General features: G+C 26.1%; 1 protein-coding gene across 2 annotated transcripts in view; it reads right to left on the minus strand.

Moving 5' to 3' along the window:
* Positions 1-19,460, minus strand: part of LOC123301533 (semaphorin-2A) — a 441,589-nt gene that overhangs the window by 253,280 nt on the left and 168,849 nt on the right. Inside the window, exon 1 of one of the 2 annotated variants that reach the window (XM_044884309.1) lies at positions 15,664-15,737. The exons of the other annotated variant lie outside the window; for it this stretch is intronic. The gene's annotated coding sequence lies outside the window, so the exon portion shown is untranslated. Of the gene's footprint in view, positions 1-15,663; positions 15,738-19,460 lie in introns of those variants that run through there. 2 annotated transcript variants of the gene reach the window in all.

Genomic DNA, 19,460 nt, shown 5'->3' on the forward strand with positions numbered 1-19,460 from the left:
CTATTTCGAAAAGATCGCACGAGATGATCAATCAAATTGTAACGTACCAAAAGAGATTTTTAACCCTTCAATACTCATGTAGACCGTTCGGTAAGCTTTGGTCGCGTTTAGATAAGATATTTGGTCACGCGTTATAACAAAATTCATTATCAAAGTTGAAAATAAGATACAAATAATTTCAACCACAAGTCTAAACGTGCGCCATGGCGCTCGGACTATCTTAATTAAATGTTATTTATTTCAATTTTTTGAATCAGTAGAAATCTCAAAAAGATCATTTCTGTATTGTCTCATAAATATAAAAAATGTTACTTGGATCACTATGTTTCTACCATTCCTAACTTTTATATTAAAAAAGTTTTACCGATAATAATAAATTGTATAGTTGTATAATTATCATGGGATGATAGAATTTGACCAATATTTATAAAATTATAATTTTAAAAGCTTATATATATATAAAACCGAAAATTTATTAAAATATGATATGATATGAATATGAATTATTATTAAATAATAAATTGAAAATTATACAAAAGCTGCTCTCAAAACTATTAACTCTCAACTATCACGTAGTTATCTACCTAGAACCTATCTATAGCGGGAATGGTGGGAAATGTTTTTAAATAACATTTAAATCGAAATAATTATGATTGTTTGATCCATTGCATCAAATCATATAATTATAGAGAATTATTATTATGAATATGAATTATTTAGAATTATTATTATTATTATTATTATGATAAAACATAATTCATATAATTATTATGATTGTATTTATACAGAGTGTGGTATAAGTAGGTATACAGTTATAAAAAAATGTTTATGATGCTAGTTTTTAACCCCCGAGCCAAAAATTGGTGTTATAAGTATGACCGCTATGTGTGTCCGTCTATCTGTGTGTTTATGGCTTTGTAGCGATGAATCGATTTTGATTTTTTTTGGTTTCGTTTGAAAAGCAATTTAATAAAGAGTGTTCTTAGCTAGGTTTCATTGGTTTCAAGTGCGATGATGTTCAAAATCAGTTCAATTTGAAACAACCTCATATGGATTATTATTAATAATTCTTTTTTCAGTGTAAAAATACAAAAAAATTAATAGTTTTTATAGCTGTATGTTTACTTATGGCTCACTCTGTATACATAATAGAATGTAGTTGGTTTTCAGTCTAATATTAATTCATAGTCATGTACAGAAGCTTTTAAATAGTAAATGTATAATAATACATCGTACAACACTACAATATCGTTAGTTTAATCATCAAAAATTAATATTTATAATCTTTTATCTATTCTCTACTGTTTGTACATCTGAGCTCATAATTATTTGTACGAGCCTTGACAAAAATATTCAGCTTTCTTAAATGAGTCTACAAAAATACCAGGCGTATTGGCATTCATTTCAAATCGAATCAAACTGTTTTGAAATGAATATGAAATAAAACTGACCCTAGAAGAAAAGAGTATAACTAACTGGCTTATGAAATAAATATAGGTAATTTGAAATACCTTGGGTAAATCCATTCTTTTACACAAATATACAAAAGTAGAGATATTTCACTTGAATAAATACTTGAACATTGATGCAATTTTTTTTGAACTAATATTTACAAGAGATAGGAAACTAATTCACGTTTTTATTATAAATAGCAACAATAAAATATGTAGCTCTCTACAACAACAACAACAATAATAATAATAATAATAATAATAATAATTTGGTAGAATTTAAATTACAAAACCAAAATAATAAATTATTTATAATAAATAATGAACATTAGAATACAGATAAATATTATTTAAATTATTTTTCAAACATTTATTTTAAAACAAAATGATTGATTTATTTTTATAAATTTTCAAGACGTATTCAGTGTAAAAGTAAACATTGATCGAACAATTAATATAATTATATTTCAATTAAAGAGAATTGAAAAAAAATACACTCGAACTTGGATAAATATCGTATGCATGATTAAAAGTAAACAAAAAACAAGTGAAAACAAACAATTGACTGAGTTAATTGTTGAAATACCATGCATAGTCAGTGTTGATTTCTTTATCACATTACACATACAAACATGTGACACGTACATAACTGATCATCAAGTATAGTACATATTATAAAATTTCCGCCTTATTTGGCGCCCTCACGGATAAACAGTGATGTTTACGAAAAAATGTTTCAAACAAAAGTTGTTTAATTTTTGATAAGGAACATTTTTTACATTTAAACTTTTGTTCTACCTCTAACGGTTTACAAGATGTGTCCTACGGACCCAAGACCCAATTGACCTATGATGCTCATTTACGAACTTGACTTCACTTTTTACGCCCTGAGTACGCTGTAAAAATTTCAGCTCGATATCTTTTTTCGTTTTTGAGTTATCGTGTCCACAAACGGACGGGCGGACAACCGGAAATGGACTAATTAGGTGATTTTATGAACACCTATGACAAAATTTTTTTCCTAGCATCATTATTTTTAAGCGTTACAAACTTGGGACTAAACTTAATATACTATGTATATTTCATATATGCATGGTATAAATAAAAATAAATAATAATTATATTTCAATTAAATAAATTTTATTAAGAATTTTTTTTTTACAATTTTGACAAAAAAAATCAAAAATTTGTGAATCAACTCAACTCCTTCTATTCTTACAAAGTACCCCAACTTTTTCCATCCCTTTGAATTCATTTGACTAATGATTTGTATATATAAACAGATATATCTTCATGATTACTTCGTTATTTCTCATCATTTTATTATGTTCAATGTTTTAATTTGATTAAATATTATTATTATTAAAAAAGGGGTGTCATAATTATTTTAGATCTCAAAACCCCGACTGTTTTTGCTGATTAAATAAATTCAACAAAGATAACTTAACTAGTTGCAACAACATGGTAATATAATTAAAATATTTTCTATCAATTACCAAAGAAGATGACAGCATCACGCATTACTAATGCAATATCTATGTTTTTTGAAAATTATCAAGAGAGTTAATTTAATCTTAAAATTTGAGAATAAAATTATTTATTACGAAAAATACAGAAAGTTTAGAAATTATTGAAAGTCAATTTCTAATAATTTTCTTGTAAACCGTTTGAGATAGAACAAAAGTTTACATGTAACAAATGTTTCTTATAAAAAAATAAACAACTTTTGTTTGAAAAACTTTTTCGTAAACATCACTGTTTACCCACGAAGGCGTAAATTAGGTGCAAGTTTTATAGTATGTTTTATATGGGAATATCAGTTATGATATTTTAATAATTAACTCAGTCAATTATTTGTTTTCACTAGTTATTCATAATTTTATTAATAACTTACGATTTAAATTGAATATGAAAATAAATTAGTTGCTAACTTGACTTGTCATTTGACGACCGGACTACTTAAAAGCCGCTTAAATAGTTTTCTAAAAAAGCAAGACTACAAATTTAAAGTTTTTAGTTTTTTTTTAGTAGCGTTTTGAACTGTGTGGTGGTTTGGTAATTAAATATTGTTTATGTTTGTAATGTTTATGACAGCCACCAATTATTATTACTCCACGTTAAGCTAGTGCTAGTGAGAGCTATATAGTGAGAGCTGGTGCAGCAGCCATAACAAACAACTCTCGAACCAAGTTTAAACATTAGAGATATGTTATCACCAGATGGCAGTGATGTTAGCTGCTAGTTAGTGTAACAACAACACTATACTAATAGATATACAAAATGTCTTAAAATTGGGGGTGCCAGCTTTCTAATTACACATATCGTTGACAGATCCTGTCATTAACACACATGCAAAGTATGGTGTCAAAAACAATCCATAATCGATATGAAGATAACAGAAGATAGGGTTGCATGTCAAAGTTCGGAGAAGTTGGGAGGTTGTGAAATCAATCTTGTTATATCAAGAAATAAATATTTAAAAAAATCTCATTACTTGCTAAAATCTGGGAGATTTATTGTGGGAATCGGGAGTTTGAAAAAATTACGCAATTTCTAAAGTCTCTCGATTAAATCGAGCGTGAGCAAAATATTCATAAAGCGAGTGCTTACAGATTAAAATTGCTCCAGTAAATGTAGCAGATTCCCAAGTTTTATTCCCATATATTTTTACTTTTTAACACGGATAAAATATCCATTTTCGCCAAATATTAGTTTAATAGAACAATTTTCATTGTATTCCAAATTCAATAAGCAAATTATGAACAATTTTTTTGGAGCTGTTTGTATCGCAAGCGCATTTATTTTATCTTTGTTTGGCATTTTTGATTACTGTTACTAACATACAGGATGTTTCAGGCTACTCAAATACCTTTAAAATAAAAAAAAAGCTTAAGTTACCAAGGGCAACCGAGGACATTTGCCTGTGTCCATGACTTTGATCTACAATTATATTTCGAATGTCGCTCTTCGAGATTACAATAGCAGATCCATCTGTGGTCAATATAATCCACACAGTTTAGAGTAAAAAAATTCAAAACAGGAAGCGTATTTTCTTTCAATTAAATGCAAAAATGATATGTTTTTAAGTCGCATTTCTTCCGAAATAACTCTCTAATTAAAAGTGTTATTCTATCTCTTAGAATCTAAATAGGCTATTAAAGAAAGCCAAAGAAAAGGGTCCAATATGATGTCAGTACCAGATGTCCCCCATCAAACCGTACAACTTTTGATTAAGTTAATTTTTTACTTGGTTATTAACAAAACGAGGTATTAACCATTATAGATTAAAATAACCCAGCGTGAATAAGATTCACATTTATTGAAATATTTTATACTAGCTGTGAACTACCCGCTTTGCTGGGCAACATCCCCACTTGCACCCCTCCCTCCACATTTCCTTGCGTGGGATAACAGTTTTGTAATGTACACGTCATGCTCTTTTATTTGATACCCCACTTAGGTATATTTGTAAATATTCGATAATTCCTTCCCACTTTCTCGCTACACCTTTCTACCCTCCGAAGGTTAAAAGTAGATAAAAACAATACATCTTTGAAGCTTGTTGTATATCGTGTCAAAATTTCAGCTTAATCAGCTTAATGCACAACTTTTTTATTTTTTGAAGCATATTCCTTTCAACCCCTATTTTAACCCCTTACTCTACTATAATATGGATGTATTATACATAAAAACCTTCCTCTTGAATCACTCTATCTATTAAAAAAAACTGCATCAAAATTCGTTGCGAAGTTTCAAAGATTTAAGCGTACATAGGGACATAGGGACAGAAAAAGCGACTTTATTTTATACTATGTAGTGATTTTAAATGTGCAGGTAGCAGTGTCCTGTAACATCCTGTACAAATATATACAAAATATTATATATATTAATAATGATTTTATTAATTTATCAACTAAACTGCATTTCATACAGTTTACTAGTTTGTTTTAATAGCTACAACATACATGTATAGGCAACCAGCATAACATAGCATACATATAACAACCTTACGTTGTTATTTTATAATGACTAATTAATTGTATATATACCCTGTTACACTATATATATATATATATATATATATATATATATATATATATATATATATATATATATTGTAGTAGTATAGTTTAAGTTTTTAGTGTATATGACAGATTACGTGTACAATAAATTTAAATTTTAGTTTATGATTTAGCACAAATAACAGCATAAGTTGTATGTGTGAATATGGTTAGTTAGTGGGAAGACCAATAACTTTCTGATACTTCATCCCAAAGTTGACCATTTCATATTGAAATAAAGTTAAAATACTTGCAAACAATTTATTAATGATTGGAACAATATAAGTACAGCTAAATAATTGTATTTACAATAGAATGGGATTAAATTTAAAATATGAATTCATTGATACAAAATCACTAAAGTTAAATAAACAAAATCATTATTTCTATGAAAGAGATTGATTTTAGTTTAAAGTCATGCATTTTATTGATGGAAAATAAAATTGTACTTAGTTGGAATATGAATGAAAAGAAAATTTCTTAAATTTTTTTTTCATTTTCAGAGTGAAATCGATGACTTTCTCTCAGAAAGTTTAAATGAGAGATGCAAAAAAACAACAGAAAAAAAATCTAAATTTATTTTTCAAATGTTCTCTGTTTTGTTCCTCTGTTTACTCTACATTTGTTTTGGAACACTGTTTTTGAACGATTTACAGCTTTGTTTACATGAAGTTTATTAAAATAAATAAAAAAATTATTTTCCAGTTACATTATTCTATGTTGGAGCATTTTTTTGGTTTCAAAATGATTATCATTTACAACACCTTTTTTTGTTTAGGTTGGAAAGTTTTTTTTGTCCTTTTTGGGTGTCTCATAAATAAAAATGAACTTTATTGTGAAAAATGAAGTTTTATTTTTGTTAAATGTAAATTAGAAAAATGATAAATTAATGGAGAAAATAAATCTAGAAAAATGATGTTCATTACACAACGAAAACAACGTCAAAAGTTGAAACTATCTGATTTATGATTCTTGACCTAATATTTTGAAATAAGCAGATACTACACTTTAATGAATGCTATTTTCGTAATTTTTGGGTCAAAATGACCATAGAAAATGATTTTCATCAATATCGGTGACAAAAAAAAAATTTTCGAATTTTTTCGAATTTTCACAAAGGGGTACCTCTTAAAAAAATCGAAAAAAAAAAATGTTTACTTCCAAATTTAATGAAAACATTGTTTTAAGCTAATTTGAACACAGCGAAAACGATGCCGTCGACAAAAATTCTATCAGAAAACCTAATGAGCCTAAAAATGATTGAAAATTCGGCTTATGTTATACATATAAACGTATTTTCATGGTCATTGAATATTGTCACATTTTCTAGATAGAATACAAACATAAAAGAACAGTTAGTGATTTTTTGTCACCTTTTTGTGACATGATTTTACACACTTGTTTATATCATCTGTTCACTGTTGTAACTAAATATTAATTTTACATCCATCAATGTAAACTGTAACTGTATCTAACTGTAAAAACTGTAAAACTGTTACAAAAAAGAAACATCATATCTAAAAAAATTACATACGGGTTGTATTTCTTAGAACTGTAAATACACTTATGAACTTTTTTAAATTTGTTCACCACAATATTAAGAATGGGGTGAGAAAGTTGTTGCTAGTTACTTTTGTGTGTCAATTAATTTAGTATTTAATACGCCTTCTGTATAAATTTCAAGTCTTTTCTCTGTACGGTTTACGAAAAATTTATTATTAAAAACAACCCTTTTTACATGGTGGTGTATGAAGCAATCTTAATAAATGTTGATTTTTTAGTCAACTAGTTGATGCTGTAATTTATTCCAAATTAAGCCTAAACTGCTTTTCTTTATTTCCCATATATACAGTTTTAAAAAATACAACCTGTATGAAATATCCCAACCAGGAAAAAAAATGGTTGAGAAACTTGAAACATCTGTCATATATTCTTGAAATAATATATTTGTGAAAATGTTTTGACATTTCCCTCACACGCCATATTGAAAAACTTGTGGGTGTTTGGAAGATATTACATATCAACATGCTTTTTATGAAAAATATCAATTTTCACCAAACCAGACAGACAACACACTACACTGCGAGTGTGTGTTCATTTTAACTTACTACGGCTATTGTTACTACGAAAATACTACGTAGAGTATTTCTTTCTAAAATTATTTATGATGTGTTTTTTTTTTATTTCTTTCATTCGTGTTTTTCACAAGTCAAGTTGAACTTATTTTCAAGTTCAATTTTCGTATAAAAAGAAAATGTGGAAAAGTTAAAATTATTTTTTAATGTCTTTTGGGAATTTGAAAATGAACTTGAAAAATTTTTATTAAAGTGGACAATTTTCTTCAAATTATTTTCAAATCATTACAATTTCTAGAATCTGTTATATTATGCAGATAAATAAATATAATGAACAAATTAATGATATATAAATTTTAGTGAATTTTAGACGAACTAAATTTGTTATGTTGGTAACACATATATTATTACTATGAATGTGTATCAGTATGAGTGAAATTTAATTAATGATGTTTTCATAAATGTCATACGAATGAAAATATGAAGCATGTTCTCATCTCATATGTATGTATATTTATATTAAACAATTTAAATTTTAAACACCAACACCGGATGTTGCTGAGGCTTTTTGAAAACAAATAAACTCAAATCCATTTTAGTTTTGAGCATCATTTCAAATGCATATTATATTAAATATACAAAGTACAGGATGTAACAGACGTACGTAAGTACAACTTTCAATTTTTATATAAGAAGAAGTCGTAGTCTCGTGGTAAGGTACTCGTTTCTCATACGGAAGGTCATCAGTTCGAAACCAATTCACGTCAATAAATATTTTTTTTAAATCATAATCACTAAAAATATATCAAGGTATACTAAGTTTAGTCTCAAGTTTGTAACGCTTAAAAATATTATAGTATAGGTGTTCATAAAATCATTTAATAAGCCCATTTCCGATTGACTGACCGTCCGAAAACGAGAACTCAAAACCGAAAGATATCAAGCTGATATTTTTAACCCAACTTGAATCCAAATAATGTTCAAAGAACTTTTGTTAGAAAACTATCCTTGGGAAGGAAAGTATTAAAACAAAATCTTGCTTTTCTTTGAGTGTGCTTTCCAGCAAAGATAATCCAAGAAAACTCAAGGTTTTTCACAAGTTTTACTTTTCAGCAAATTATCTTTCCAAAGAATTTTGTTCTTCCGATTAATTTTTTCATAAATGGAGAATATCTTCCAAGGAATATGTTAGCCACTTCGAAATATCTTTTTAAAAACATTGTTACATGTTGTAATTTTATTTATCATAACAGATAATATAGAAATCTGTAGATATGTTTCTCATATAAACATATTGTATCAATAAATATTACATTTATACGTTTATTACGTTACGATACATTCATTGTATGTATATAAACAAATTTACTATTTTGATATTAAAGTTTGAAAATGCTGCGTAAATATATATATATATATAAATATAGATATATCTGTTCACAACATACTACTAGTGAGAGTTTAACTTCTGTTTATAAATATATACGTATATATACAGTTCAGATATATGTAAATATATTTATTATTAAATGTTGAAATTTTAAAGGAGCTATACATGATACAGCAACTGTTGAATGAGAGAGTTAGTAGAATGGGATAGTCACTGTTTAATGTTTATACTAACAACAATATGATGACTATAATACCCATCTTCCTCTACAAGCATTCAAAATATTGTTAAACATCTATGTTTAGGCTCAAAAAATATTTTATTTTCGTAAATTTAACATGGCAAGTTATATGAGCTGGTTATTTCATATTTTATGAAGTGAAATTAAAATGGGCACTCTCCATTATCTTTGTCCCTAGAGTCTTCTCCAAACTGTAGCGATTTTGAAGATAATCGACTATTTTTTAGTTGTTCCAGGTACGGAACCCGAAACTCGCACTTGAAATGTAGCTAAAAACACTCGGTTCATCCATTTAGGCACTACGATGCCACAAACAGACACACAGAAGGGGTTGTAAAAATCAAAAAGCAAAAAAAGGGATGTAAAAAGTTTGACCGCTATATGTGTCTGTGTGTCTGTTTGTGGCATCGTATCGCCTAAATGATTGAACTAATTTTGATTTTTTTTTTGTCACATTTGAAAGGTAATTTAAGAATGATCTTATCTTTGTGTCAAGTGCGACTTCAGGGTTCCGTACCCGGAAAAACTAAAAAATACACGATGATCTTCAAAATCAGTTCAGTTTGAAGAACGCTCTAAAGAAAAAGGTAATTTTATGGATAGTGTTTTTGTAGACGTTTCAAGTGCGAGTTTGGGGTTCCGTAACCGAAACATTTCTGGGGGGAAGGGTTAAAATTTTATGAATTTCACTTGTGTCAGTTAATGATCTTTTGTTTTTTGAAATCATTGCAGTAATATTTTAGCGAATTTTAATATATCTTTCATTTGTGTATGAACGTATGAAAGATTTGAAATGTACAGCAATGAAAATTATCAACAAAATTTTAAAAAAATATTTAGATTGTGAAATGCGAATTAATTTTGATACGATATTACTTCCATGGTTACAACAAAATATCAAATATATTGAAATAAAAATGAAATATTGCTTTATCAGTGTCCATCTTGTGTTCATTGAGACATTTACTGAGAAGGCTTAGACCAAGAACATACCAAAAATTGTTATATTTTATGGGGCGCAACCCCATAAAATATAATTTCTGCCTTTTCTGTAATGATTTCTACTCTGATTGTGTAGTTTCACACACATGTATATAGAGGTCATGTGACACTCTCACATGATATATATTTTTTAGTTTTCAGTCGTGTGTTTTGTGTATATTTAGTGTTTATATTATGAACAAAACACAAAACTAAAATGTGTGTGTTTATTTATATTTATGTACACAATATTATTATTATTTGGTCTACCATGTTTTATTAAAAGCCATTATATTTATTGCATTTTACAAACTAAACTCTACAAAACATACAAACTACAATATCTAAAATACGATATGAATATAGATAGATATATTACATATACAACATACTACCAGTGAGAGTACAATAGTGATGTGAAGAGGGCTCTGTTCACACACACATAGATTGTTTTATTAACAACAGTTGGCAATGACAAACACTAATATTTTGTTGCAAATAATAAAATACTTTACTTGTTGGCATCCATTTATAAAATTTTCTAGTTTATCCGTTTCTATGTAAATAATCAAACTATTTCTAAGACGCGTTTTTTTTAAAAAATCGAAAAATTTTTTTTGTTTCGGAATTTGATGAAACTTAGTTTATAAGGTAATTTTGACCCAAAAAATTCAAAAATCATGTTCATTCGGCGATTGGACTAATAGTTTCGAAGAAAATCGATATTTCGAATCGATTTTTGACGATATCTCGAAAACTATCCACCCGAATGTTAAATAAACACGATTTTTGAATTTTTTAGGTCAAAATTACCTTATAAAGTAAGTTTTACGCAGATCGGAAACGGAAAATTTTTCTCGATTTTTTGCAATTTTTTTAAGGGGTACCCCTTCAAAAAAATCGAAAAATTCGAAAAATTTTTTTTGTTTCGGAATTTGATGAAACCTAGTTTATAAAGTAATTTTGACCCAAAAAATTCAAAAATCGTGTTCATTTGGCGATTGGACTAATAATTTCGAAGAAAATCGATAATTCGAATCGATTTTTGACGATATCTCAAAAACTATGCATCCGAATGTTAAATGAACACGATTTTTGAATTTTTTGGGTCAAAATTACCTTATAAACTAGGTTTCATCAAATTCCGAAACAAAAAAAATTTTTTCGAATTTTTCGATTTTTTTGAAAGGGGTACCCCTTAAAAAAATTGCAAAAAATCGAGAAAAATTTTCCGTTTCCGATTTGCGTAAAACATACTTTATAAGGTAATTTTGACCTAGAAAATTCAAAAATCATGTTCATTTGGCAATTGATCTAGTAGTTTCGAAGAAAATCGATATTTCGAATCGATTTTTGACGTTACCTCGAAAACTCCCCATTCAAATGTTAAAGAAACCCGATTTTTAAATTTTTTGGATACATACAGCCTTATAACATGACTTCGAATTGGAAGATTACGAATTAAAATGACAAAACCGAATCTTTCGATGTAGCTTCGAAAAATGAGACCTATTAAATTTATAGTTTTCAGCAAGGACACCGGAATTAAGCTTAGCATTCATTCTTTTTTTTAAGTTTTTTACGAATTCATTGAACATCCCATTCAGCTCAAAAACATTTCTCTAATATTTTTCTATGCTAGATTAATGTTCAAAAATTTCCACTTTACTTGTAAATAGAAGCTTGTTTGAAAATTTTGCGGGTTAGAAAACTCCTATTTAAAACAAAATATCCAAAAAAGGCACAAATATTACGCTTGTCACTTCAAACACATAAAAATCTGACAAAAAAAAATGAACAACAAAATTCATGATAAGTGATGAGTGTTAAAACTACTAAATTATTATCATTGTATTGCGGGGGGTGTATGCTAGGATGATAAGGCTGTGAAAGGAGGTACAATCCTTGTGTCTAAAATATTATGATGATAAACAAGTATACAGAACCTTCAGACCACATACTTTTACTTTGTTTTACCTTTAAAATAATAAAATGGTTTTTGAAGTGTGGTCGTCTGGTTTGTTTGGTTTTTAGCTCCAACAACAAGCTCCAACAAGCTAGCTATAGCTAGCTCTAGTTCTACTGCTTACTCCTGAAGAGTACCTGAGATTATTTTTATAATATTCTAGCAACACTTTTGTGTGTAAAATGTATATAAAAGTGTTTTGTGTGTTTTCAGTTATATATTTGTAGTAACACAAAAACCACTGCTTTGACCATAAACATATGGTTCTGTGAAAACTTTTACCCTTTTAATACAAATTATGTGTAGAAAAAGTAAACCTCTTTATCTACGAGGAGTACCCTCTGAGTAGGTACAGATACATGCCATGCATGGTCAAAGTTTGCCAACAATTTATATGAAATTGTTTCTTCAAACTATTCTTTTTATGTTTATATATCCCTTTTTTACGGTCCCTAAATATTGTGAAAATTGAAACAAAATTTTTATAGGGTCAAGGTATTTTGTAGGCCATTTTTGTTGATAGAGTGAAATTCGTTTTTTACGATAATCCATTTCATATAGAGAAAACATATTAGAGAAAATTCCTGATTTTTTTAGTGCTATTTTAATTATATACCCTCTTGTTCCCTTCAAATTACACTTATAGCGAATTCTGATAATTCTCATTCACGTTTACTTCGAAAAATCACAATTTTTTTTGTGACGCAAATTGGATCTTAACACCGCTTTTTTATGAACGAAAATACCGAATTAAAATCATCAAAAAATTAATTAGTTACAATTTTAGAGCGAAACAGACAATTAACTAAAGGTCCATGTATATCAAATTTTACAGCGCTCAGGTAAGTGGAGTCTCGACCAAATTTTCGAGGTATGAAATGGCCTAGTTAAAACGGTAAAGATTTATTGAAATAATCTTTTATTGAAATAATATTATTTTTTGTTGTATTTTTAAAACATATTTAAACACTTGAAGACAAGAAATAAAATGTTGAGACTTACAAAAATAAAACATTTAATTATGTGTTGATAGCATCATAAAAACAGAAATGATTACACTTTTATGATATACAACATGTTTTAAAAGTTACTTATCGAACTTGTCGTTGAAAATATTTCATTAGTTTTCGATAATAAATTGATATATCTGACTTAAAGCTAAATGAAACTTAGTCATCGCTAAAAATTTAAGTCATGCTCTTTTCTGATGTAGGAAAAGTATTTAAAAAAAGTTTTATAGAAATGGATGAAAATTTTTGAATCGATCTGTATATTTCAAACCTACATAAAAAGAAACAATAACAAATAAATAGTGCCCATCTGTCATAAAGCATATAAACTTCATTGCTTTTATAGTAACATTTATAATAGAAAAACTATTCAACAAGATCAACCCCCACGCGAATTCAACGTACAGACAGGGAAATTCATTCGAAAATAATTCACCTGTTGGGTAACAATTTTGAAAGCTATCTCCATAAATTTATAAAAAGCAAATTTGAAATCTGTGAATGCATTTTCAAACAAAAACTACCAAAGATTTCGAAATTAAGATTTTTAAATTTCTTTAGAATAATTCGGAAAACGTTTTAAATCGTTTTAGATATATTACAATTCAAAAACAATGTCAAATTTATATATTTGGGCTCATTTGAGAATTGATTTTTTATAATTTCTCGAGAGAAAATTGGAAAACATACAAGAGCACGGACAATGGGAAATCAAAAAAGCGAAACGAAAATAGTTTAATATTCAAAAAGGATAACATATATTACACTTGTTACTGCTTTATAGTCAAATCGAGATGATATTAAAATGGTTGTTTCATTTAAAATGAATCAGCCAATACATTTGATTTGTGTCTGATGTGTTTCGAAGTAAAAATTATATAAAAACTATTTATTGTACAGAAATAATCAGTTGTTATAGAAATAAATACTTGTACACTTGTCAAAAATGACATTATTTATTTCTAGTTGTAATTTTTTTTAATGTATGATATATTGATATTAATTATTTTGATATAAAAGTTGTCATCAAAATAACCAATTTACTGAATTATATTTTTATTAAAGATTTCTAATTTCTCATCTACACAAATTCAATCAATATATTTTTATATATAGCCCAAAAAATATCGTACGAGAAAAGCAGAACAATATCTCGTTTCAATTTTCACCAAATTTAAATGTTCATGACTAAGAAAGCTGTAGAAAATAAAGTTTACTATAATTTATTTCTAATATTCATGGAGAAATTTTCGTTTCGAAATAGACAATCTGGAAACAGTCGAACAAATTTAACTTTAAACGATTCTTAGACAATAAATAAATGATAATTAATTCAATTTCCTAAAATATTAATCGAAATATTTACTGAATCATTAACGAGATCTGTTTAACGGTCTGATCTTGTAATGCGGTCATTTAGGGACATCTTATATACAATTGATTAAAAGCAAAATAAAGTTAATTAGATGAATATGTTTAATTAAATTTGACAAATATGTATTATGTCTGTCAATTTGTCAACCAGAAATATGAAATATTAGGAATAATTTGATATTAGTTTGATTGATAAATGCAATTTATTTTAATTGTAATTTTTCTGTAACTAAGTAATTTTTCTAAGAAAATAGGGAGGTTAATTGGGCATAAATTGGAAAGATTTAGTTGAATCAATAAAGGCCTCTTGTATCTTGAAAATAAACTGAATTATTATAACTTGTTTTAGGTATTATTTTAAATTTGAAACATAATTGAATTCCAATATATTTTGAATAAAAAAATAGATTACTTCGAAAGCTTTGCAAAATATAAATCTTGGATTTCAAAAATAACGCAATAGTTTTAAAATTGAACCAAATTTTTTGAAGAACCGCAGGATAAAATTAATCTTTTTTTGAAAAAATTTGTTAATATTGTAAAAAAGAAAATTTCAAAAATTTTAAAAAAATATTTTAACAAAAAGTTTTAAATGAAATTGAATATTATTGAAACAGAAATAGTAAAATATACGATCAAATAATTTCTATGTTTCTCTGACTGAGTCGAAGAAAATGTGAAAAAAGGAAAAACAGTTTAATAATATCGAATGTCCAGACTAATCTGTTCTCAAATAAATATTATTTTTAATAATTGAACATGATAAATTCATTTCAAATATATTTCACAGACAAAGGTCATCCACATGTCACCCTCATGACCAGAATCAAGTGACCTTATGTAATGCAAAACCTATGTCCATACTAGACAAAAATATTAGACAGGCGACATTCTTTTAGACTAGGTAGTATGGGTGATATCGTTCTAGAAATTTAATTAAGTACTTCGCTTCGTAATTGAAATTAAAATGAAAATGTGTTCACATACTAGAATTTTTTGTAACAGAACTATCGGGAAAATTATTGATTTTTTGAAAATGGTTCCACAAAACTGCTTCAGATAAATTTATTTCATTTTAAAAAACATGATGATCTAGAAATGTTATGAATCTTACCTTGTCAATCTGGAGCTAATTTTTCCATTTTCTGCAAAACTATTCAAGATTTCCAATTTCCACGTATTGTTCAAGATGTTTCCAATTTCCACGTATTGTTCAATAGTTGGTGTATTGATTTTAATTTCATATAAAGTCCATTTGATGATATATTATGTTTAAACAAGAGGTTACTTTTCGCTAATCATTTCAAAATAAATTTCAAAACAAACGAAAATAAAGTTTTTCCCGGAAAAAGGAACATTTCATTAACGTATTCAAGGTATTTAAACAGTTAATTCAGTTAGGTGTTTTTTCCGCAGGTACCTTTTTTTTTATTCTAATTTCATGTCAAATCCATCTGATAAATATTCAGGTGTTCGAAGGTATAAATTTTTCGGGAATCGTTTCAAAGCGTAGATATCAAAACATTAACAGAAATACCATTTTCCAAAAATACGAAAATTGTTATTTTTTTATAATAAATAGTCAAGCATTATAGTATTTAAACAATTAACACAGTTACAGTTGTTTTCGTCATTTATTAAAAGAAAATAAAGTGAAATCATTTGTTTGTTTTTATTCAATCTATAAGCAGAGTATTTAAACAGTTAACGCAGTCAGTTGTTGCTTCACTTATTAAATAAATATAAGTAGTTCATTTTTATTTGAGTCAATATGCACAGGGTATTTAAACAGTTAATTCAGTAAGTTGTTTTCTTCATTTATTAAATATTTGTATTGCAAAATCATTTTTATTTGAGTCAATTATGAGCACAGAGTATTTAAACAGTTAATTCATTTAGACGTTTTCTTCATTTTTTAAATATTTGTTTTGTAAAATAATTTTTATTTGAGTCAATATGCACAGGGTATTTAAACAGATAATTCAGTTAATTGTTTTCTTCATTATTAAATATTTGTTTTGTAAAATCATTTTTATTTGAGTCAGTATGCACAGGGTATTTAAACAGTTAATTCAGTTAGTTGTTCTCTTCTTAAGTAAATATTTTGTAAAATTATTTTTATTTGATTCAATTTCACAGAGTATTTAAACAGTTAATTCAGTTAGTTGTTTTGTTCTTAATAAAATATTTATTTTGTAAAATCATTTTATTCGATTCAATATGCACAGGGTATTTAAATAGTTTATTCAGTTAGTTGTTTTCTTCATTTATTGAATATTTGATTTGTAAAATCATTTTTATTTGAGTCAGTATTCACAGGATATTTAAACAGTTAATTCAGTTAGTTGTTCTCTTCTTAAGTAAATATTTTGTAAAATTATTTTTATTTGATTCAATAAGAGTATTTAAACAGTTAATTCAGGAACTTGATTCCTGATTTATTAAATATTTGTATTGCAAAATCATTTTTATTTGATTCAATTTTACAGAGTATTAAAACAGTTCACTCAGTTAGTTGTTACTTATTAAATAAGTATTACGTTAAAAACATTTTTATTAGATTCAATATGAACAGGGTATTTATACAGTTTATTCAGCTGGTTATGACTTAATATAAATATTTGATGTTACCATTTTTATTAAATTAAATATTCACAGCTAAATTTAAACAGTTAATTCAGTTAATTGTTTCGTCATTTATTAAATAAATTTTTCAGACATATATTTTTATTTGATTTAATATGCACAGGATATTTAAACAGTTAACTCAGTAAGTTGTTTCATCTTTTATTAAACAAATCTTTCGTAAGATCATTTTCATTCGACCCAATATGCATAGGGTTTTTAAACAGTTAATTTAACTAGTTATTTCTTCTTAAATAAATATTTCATCTGATTTTTATTTGATTAAATATGCACAAGGTTTTTAAGCAGTTAATTCAGCTAGTTGTTATTTATTAAATAAATATTTCGTAAAATCATTTTTATTTAATTTAATATGCACAGAGTATTTAAATAGTTAACTGACCTAGTTCAACTCAGGTAACCATTTTTATTTGATTAAATATGCACAAGGTTTTAAAACAGTTAATTCAACTAGTTGTTATTTATTAAATAAATATTTCGTTAAATCATTTTTATTTAATATACACAGAGTATTTAAATAGTTAACTCACCTAGTTCAACTCAGGTAATCATTTTTATTTGATGAAATATTCACAATTATTTAAACTAAGTTATTTCATCATTTATAAAATTTTTGCATAAATTCATTTTTATTCGATTAAATATACACATAGTATTTAAACAGTTTATACAGCTAGTTGTTAGATACTTATTAAATAAATATTTTAATAAAATCACTTTTATTTGAATCTATATGATGGTATTTAAACAATTAACTCTTATTAAATAAAAATTTCGAAAAAATTATTTAATTTAAAATGTAGACTAGATAATATATTAAAATATAATTTTTAAATTCATTCTTTTTTTCGTTCAAAATGATGAATTTTTACTTAAAAAAATATTCTTTCACATTCTTTTGGTAAAAACTTGTAAAATTTGGTTTAAATGACGCGCATTCAATTTGGCTTAAATGACGCTCATTCAATTTTTTTACCAAATAAGGTAAAAACAAATTTTTTTTACCAAATAAGGTAATAACAAATTTTGTGTGATGTAATTTATTTTTTTCAACATTTTGTTAAAAATTTATACAGCATAGCGTTCAAACGTTTTATATTTTTGATACAATTTTTATCGAATATTTAGTGCCTTAAATAATATTTAAAAAAAATTATACTGATATTAATTAAAAGAACAAATTGAATAAATACCAAATTAATTTGTAATATTTTTAGAATTAATTATTTTAAGTATTTGTTTTAAAATTATTTTTACTTCAATGTGTTAACGAAGATAATCAAATTTACACCAATAAATGAAGAAATTTATGGTGAAACATCCACAAACGACCTCCATATAGAAATCAATAAATTTCAAGGTATGTTTAAAAATTTTTTCTTTCAAACTCAAATAACTTACAAAAAAATTAAGTAAATTGAAATTTAAGTTACAACTAGCTGAATTAACTGTATAAATACCTTGTGCATATTGAATCAAATAAAATATTTTTACGAAACATTTATTTAATAAGTATCAAATAACTGAGTTAACTGTTTAAATACCCTGTGCATATTGAATCAAATACAAAATTTTTTACGAAATATTTATTTATTAAGTAACAACTAGCTAGTTTAACTGTTTCAATACCCTGTGCATATTAAATAAAAAAGATTTTACGAAATATATATATAATAAGTATCAACTAACTGAGTTAACTGTTTAATAACCCTGTGCTTATCTAATTAAATATAAAATTTTTTACGAAATATATATTTATTAAATAACAACTAACTCAGGTAACTGTTTCAATACCCTGTGCATTTTAAATAAAAAGGATTTTACGAAATATATATTTAATAAGTATCAACTAACTGAGTTAACTGTTTAAATACCCTGTGCATATTGAATCAAATACAAATTTTTTTACGAAAATATTTATTTAATAAGTAACAACTATTTGAGTGAGTTAACTGTTTAAATACCCTGGGTATATTAAGTAAAAAAAAAAATTTTACATGAAATACAACGTTTAAATACTATGTCTACAGAATTTGTTTCAATATAAACAGAGTATTTAAACAGTTAACTAATTCAGTTGTTTTTTTCATTAATTAAATAATTATTTTGTAAAACCAAGGATATTAAAACAGTTTATTCAGTTAGTTGTTATTTATTAAAAAAATATTTCGTAAAATTATTTGATTTAAAATGTAAAGTATTTTATTAATATTTCACTAATTTTTTTTTTCGATCTAAATTATATATTTTTACTTAAAAAAATAT

This window comes from Chrysoperla carnea, chromosome 5 (assembly GCF_905475395.1).
Source record: "Chrysoperla carnea chromosome 5, inChrCarn1.1, whole genome shotgun sequence".
NCBI classification, from domain to species: domain Eukaryota; kingdom Metazoa; phylum Arthropoda; class Insecta; order Neuroptera; family Chrysopidae; genus Chrysoperla; species Chrysoperla carnea.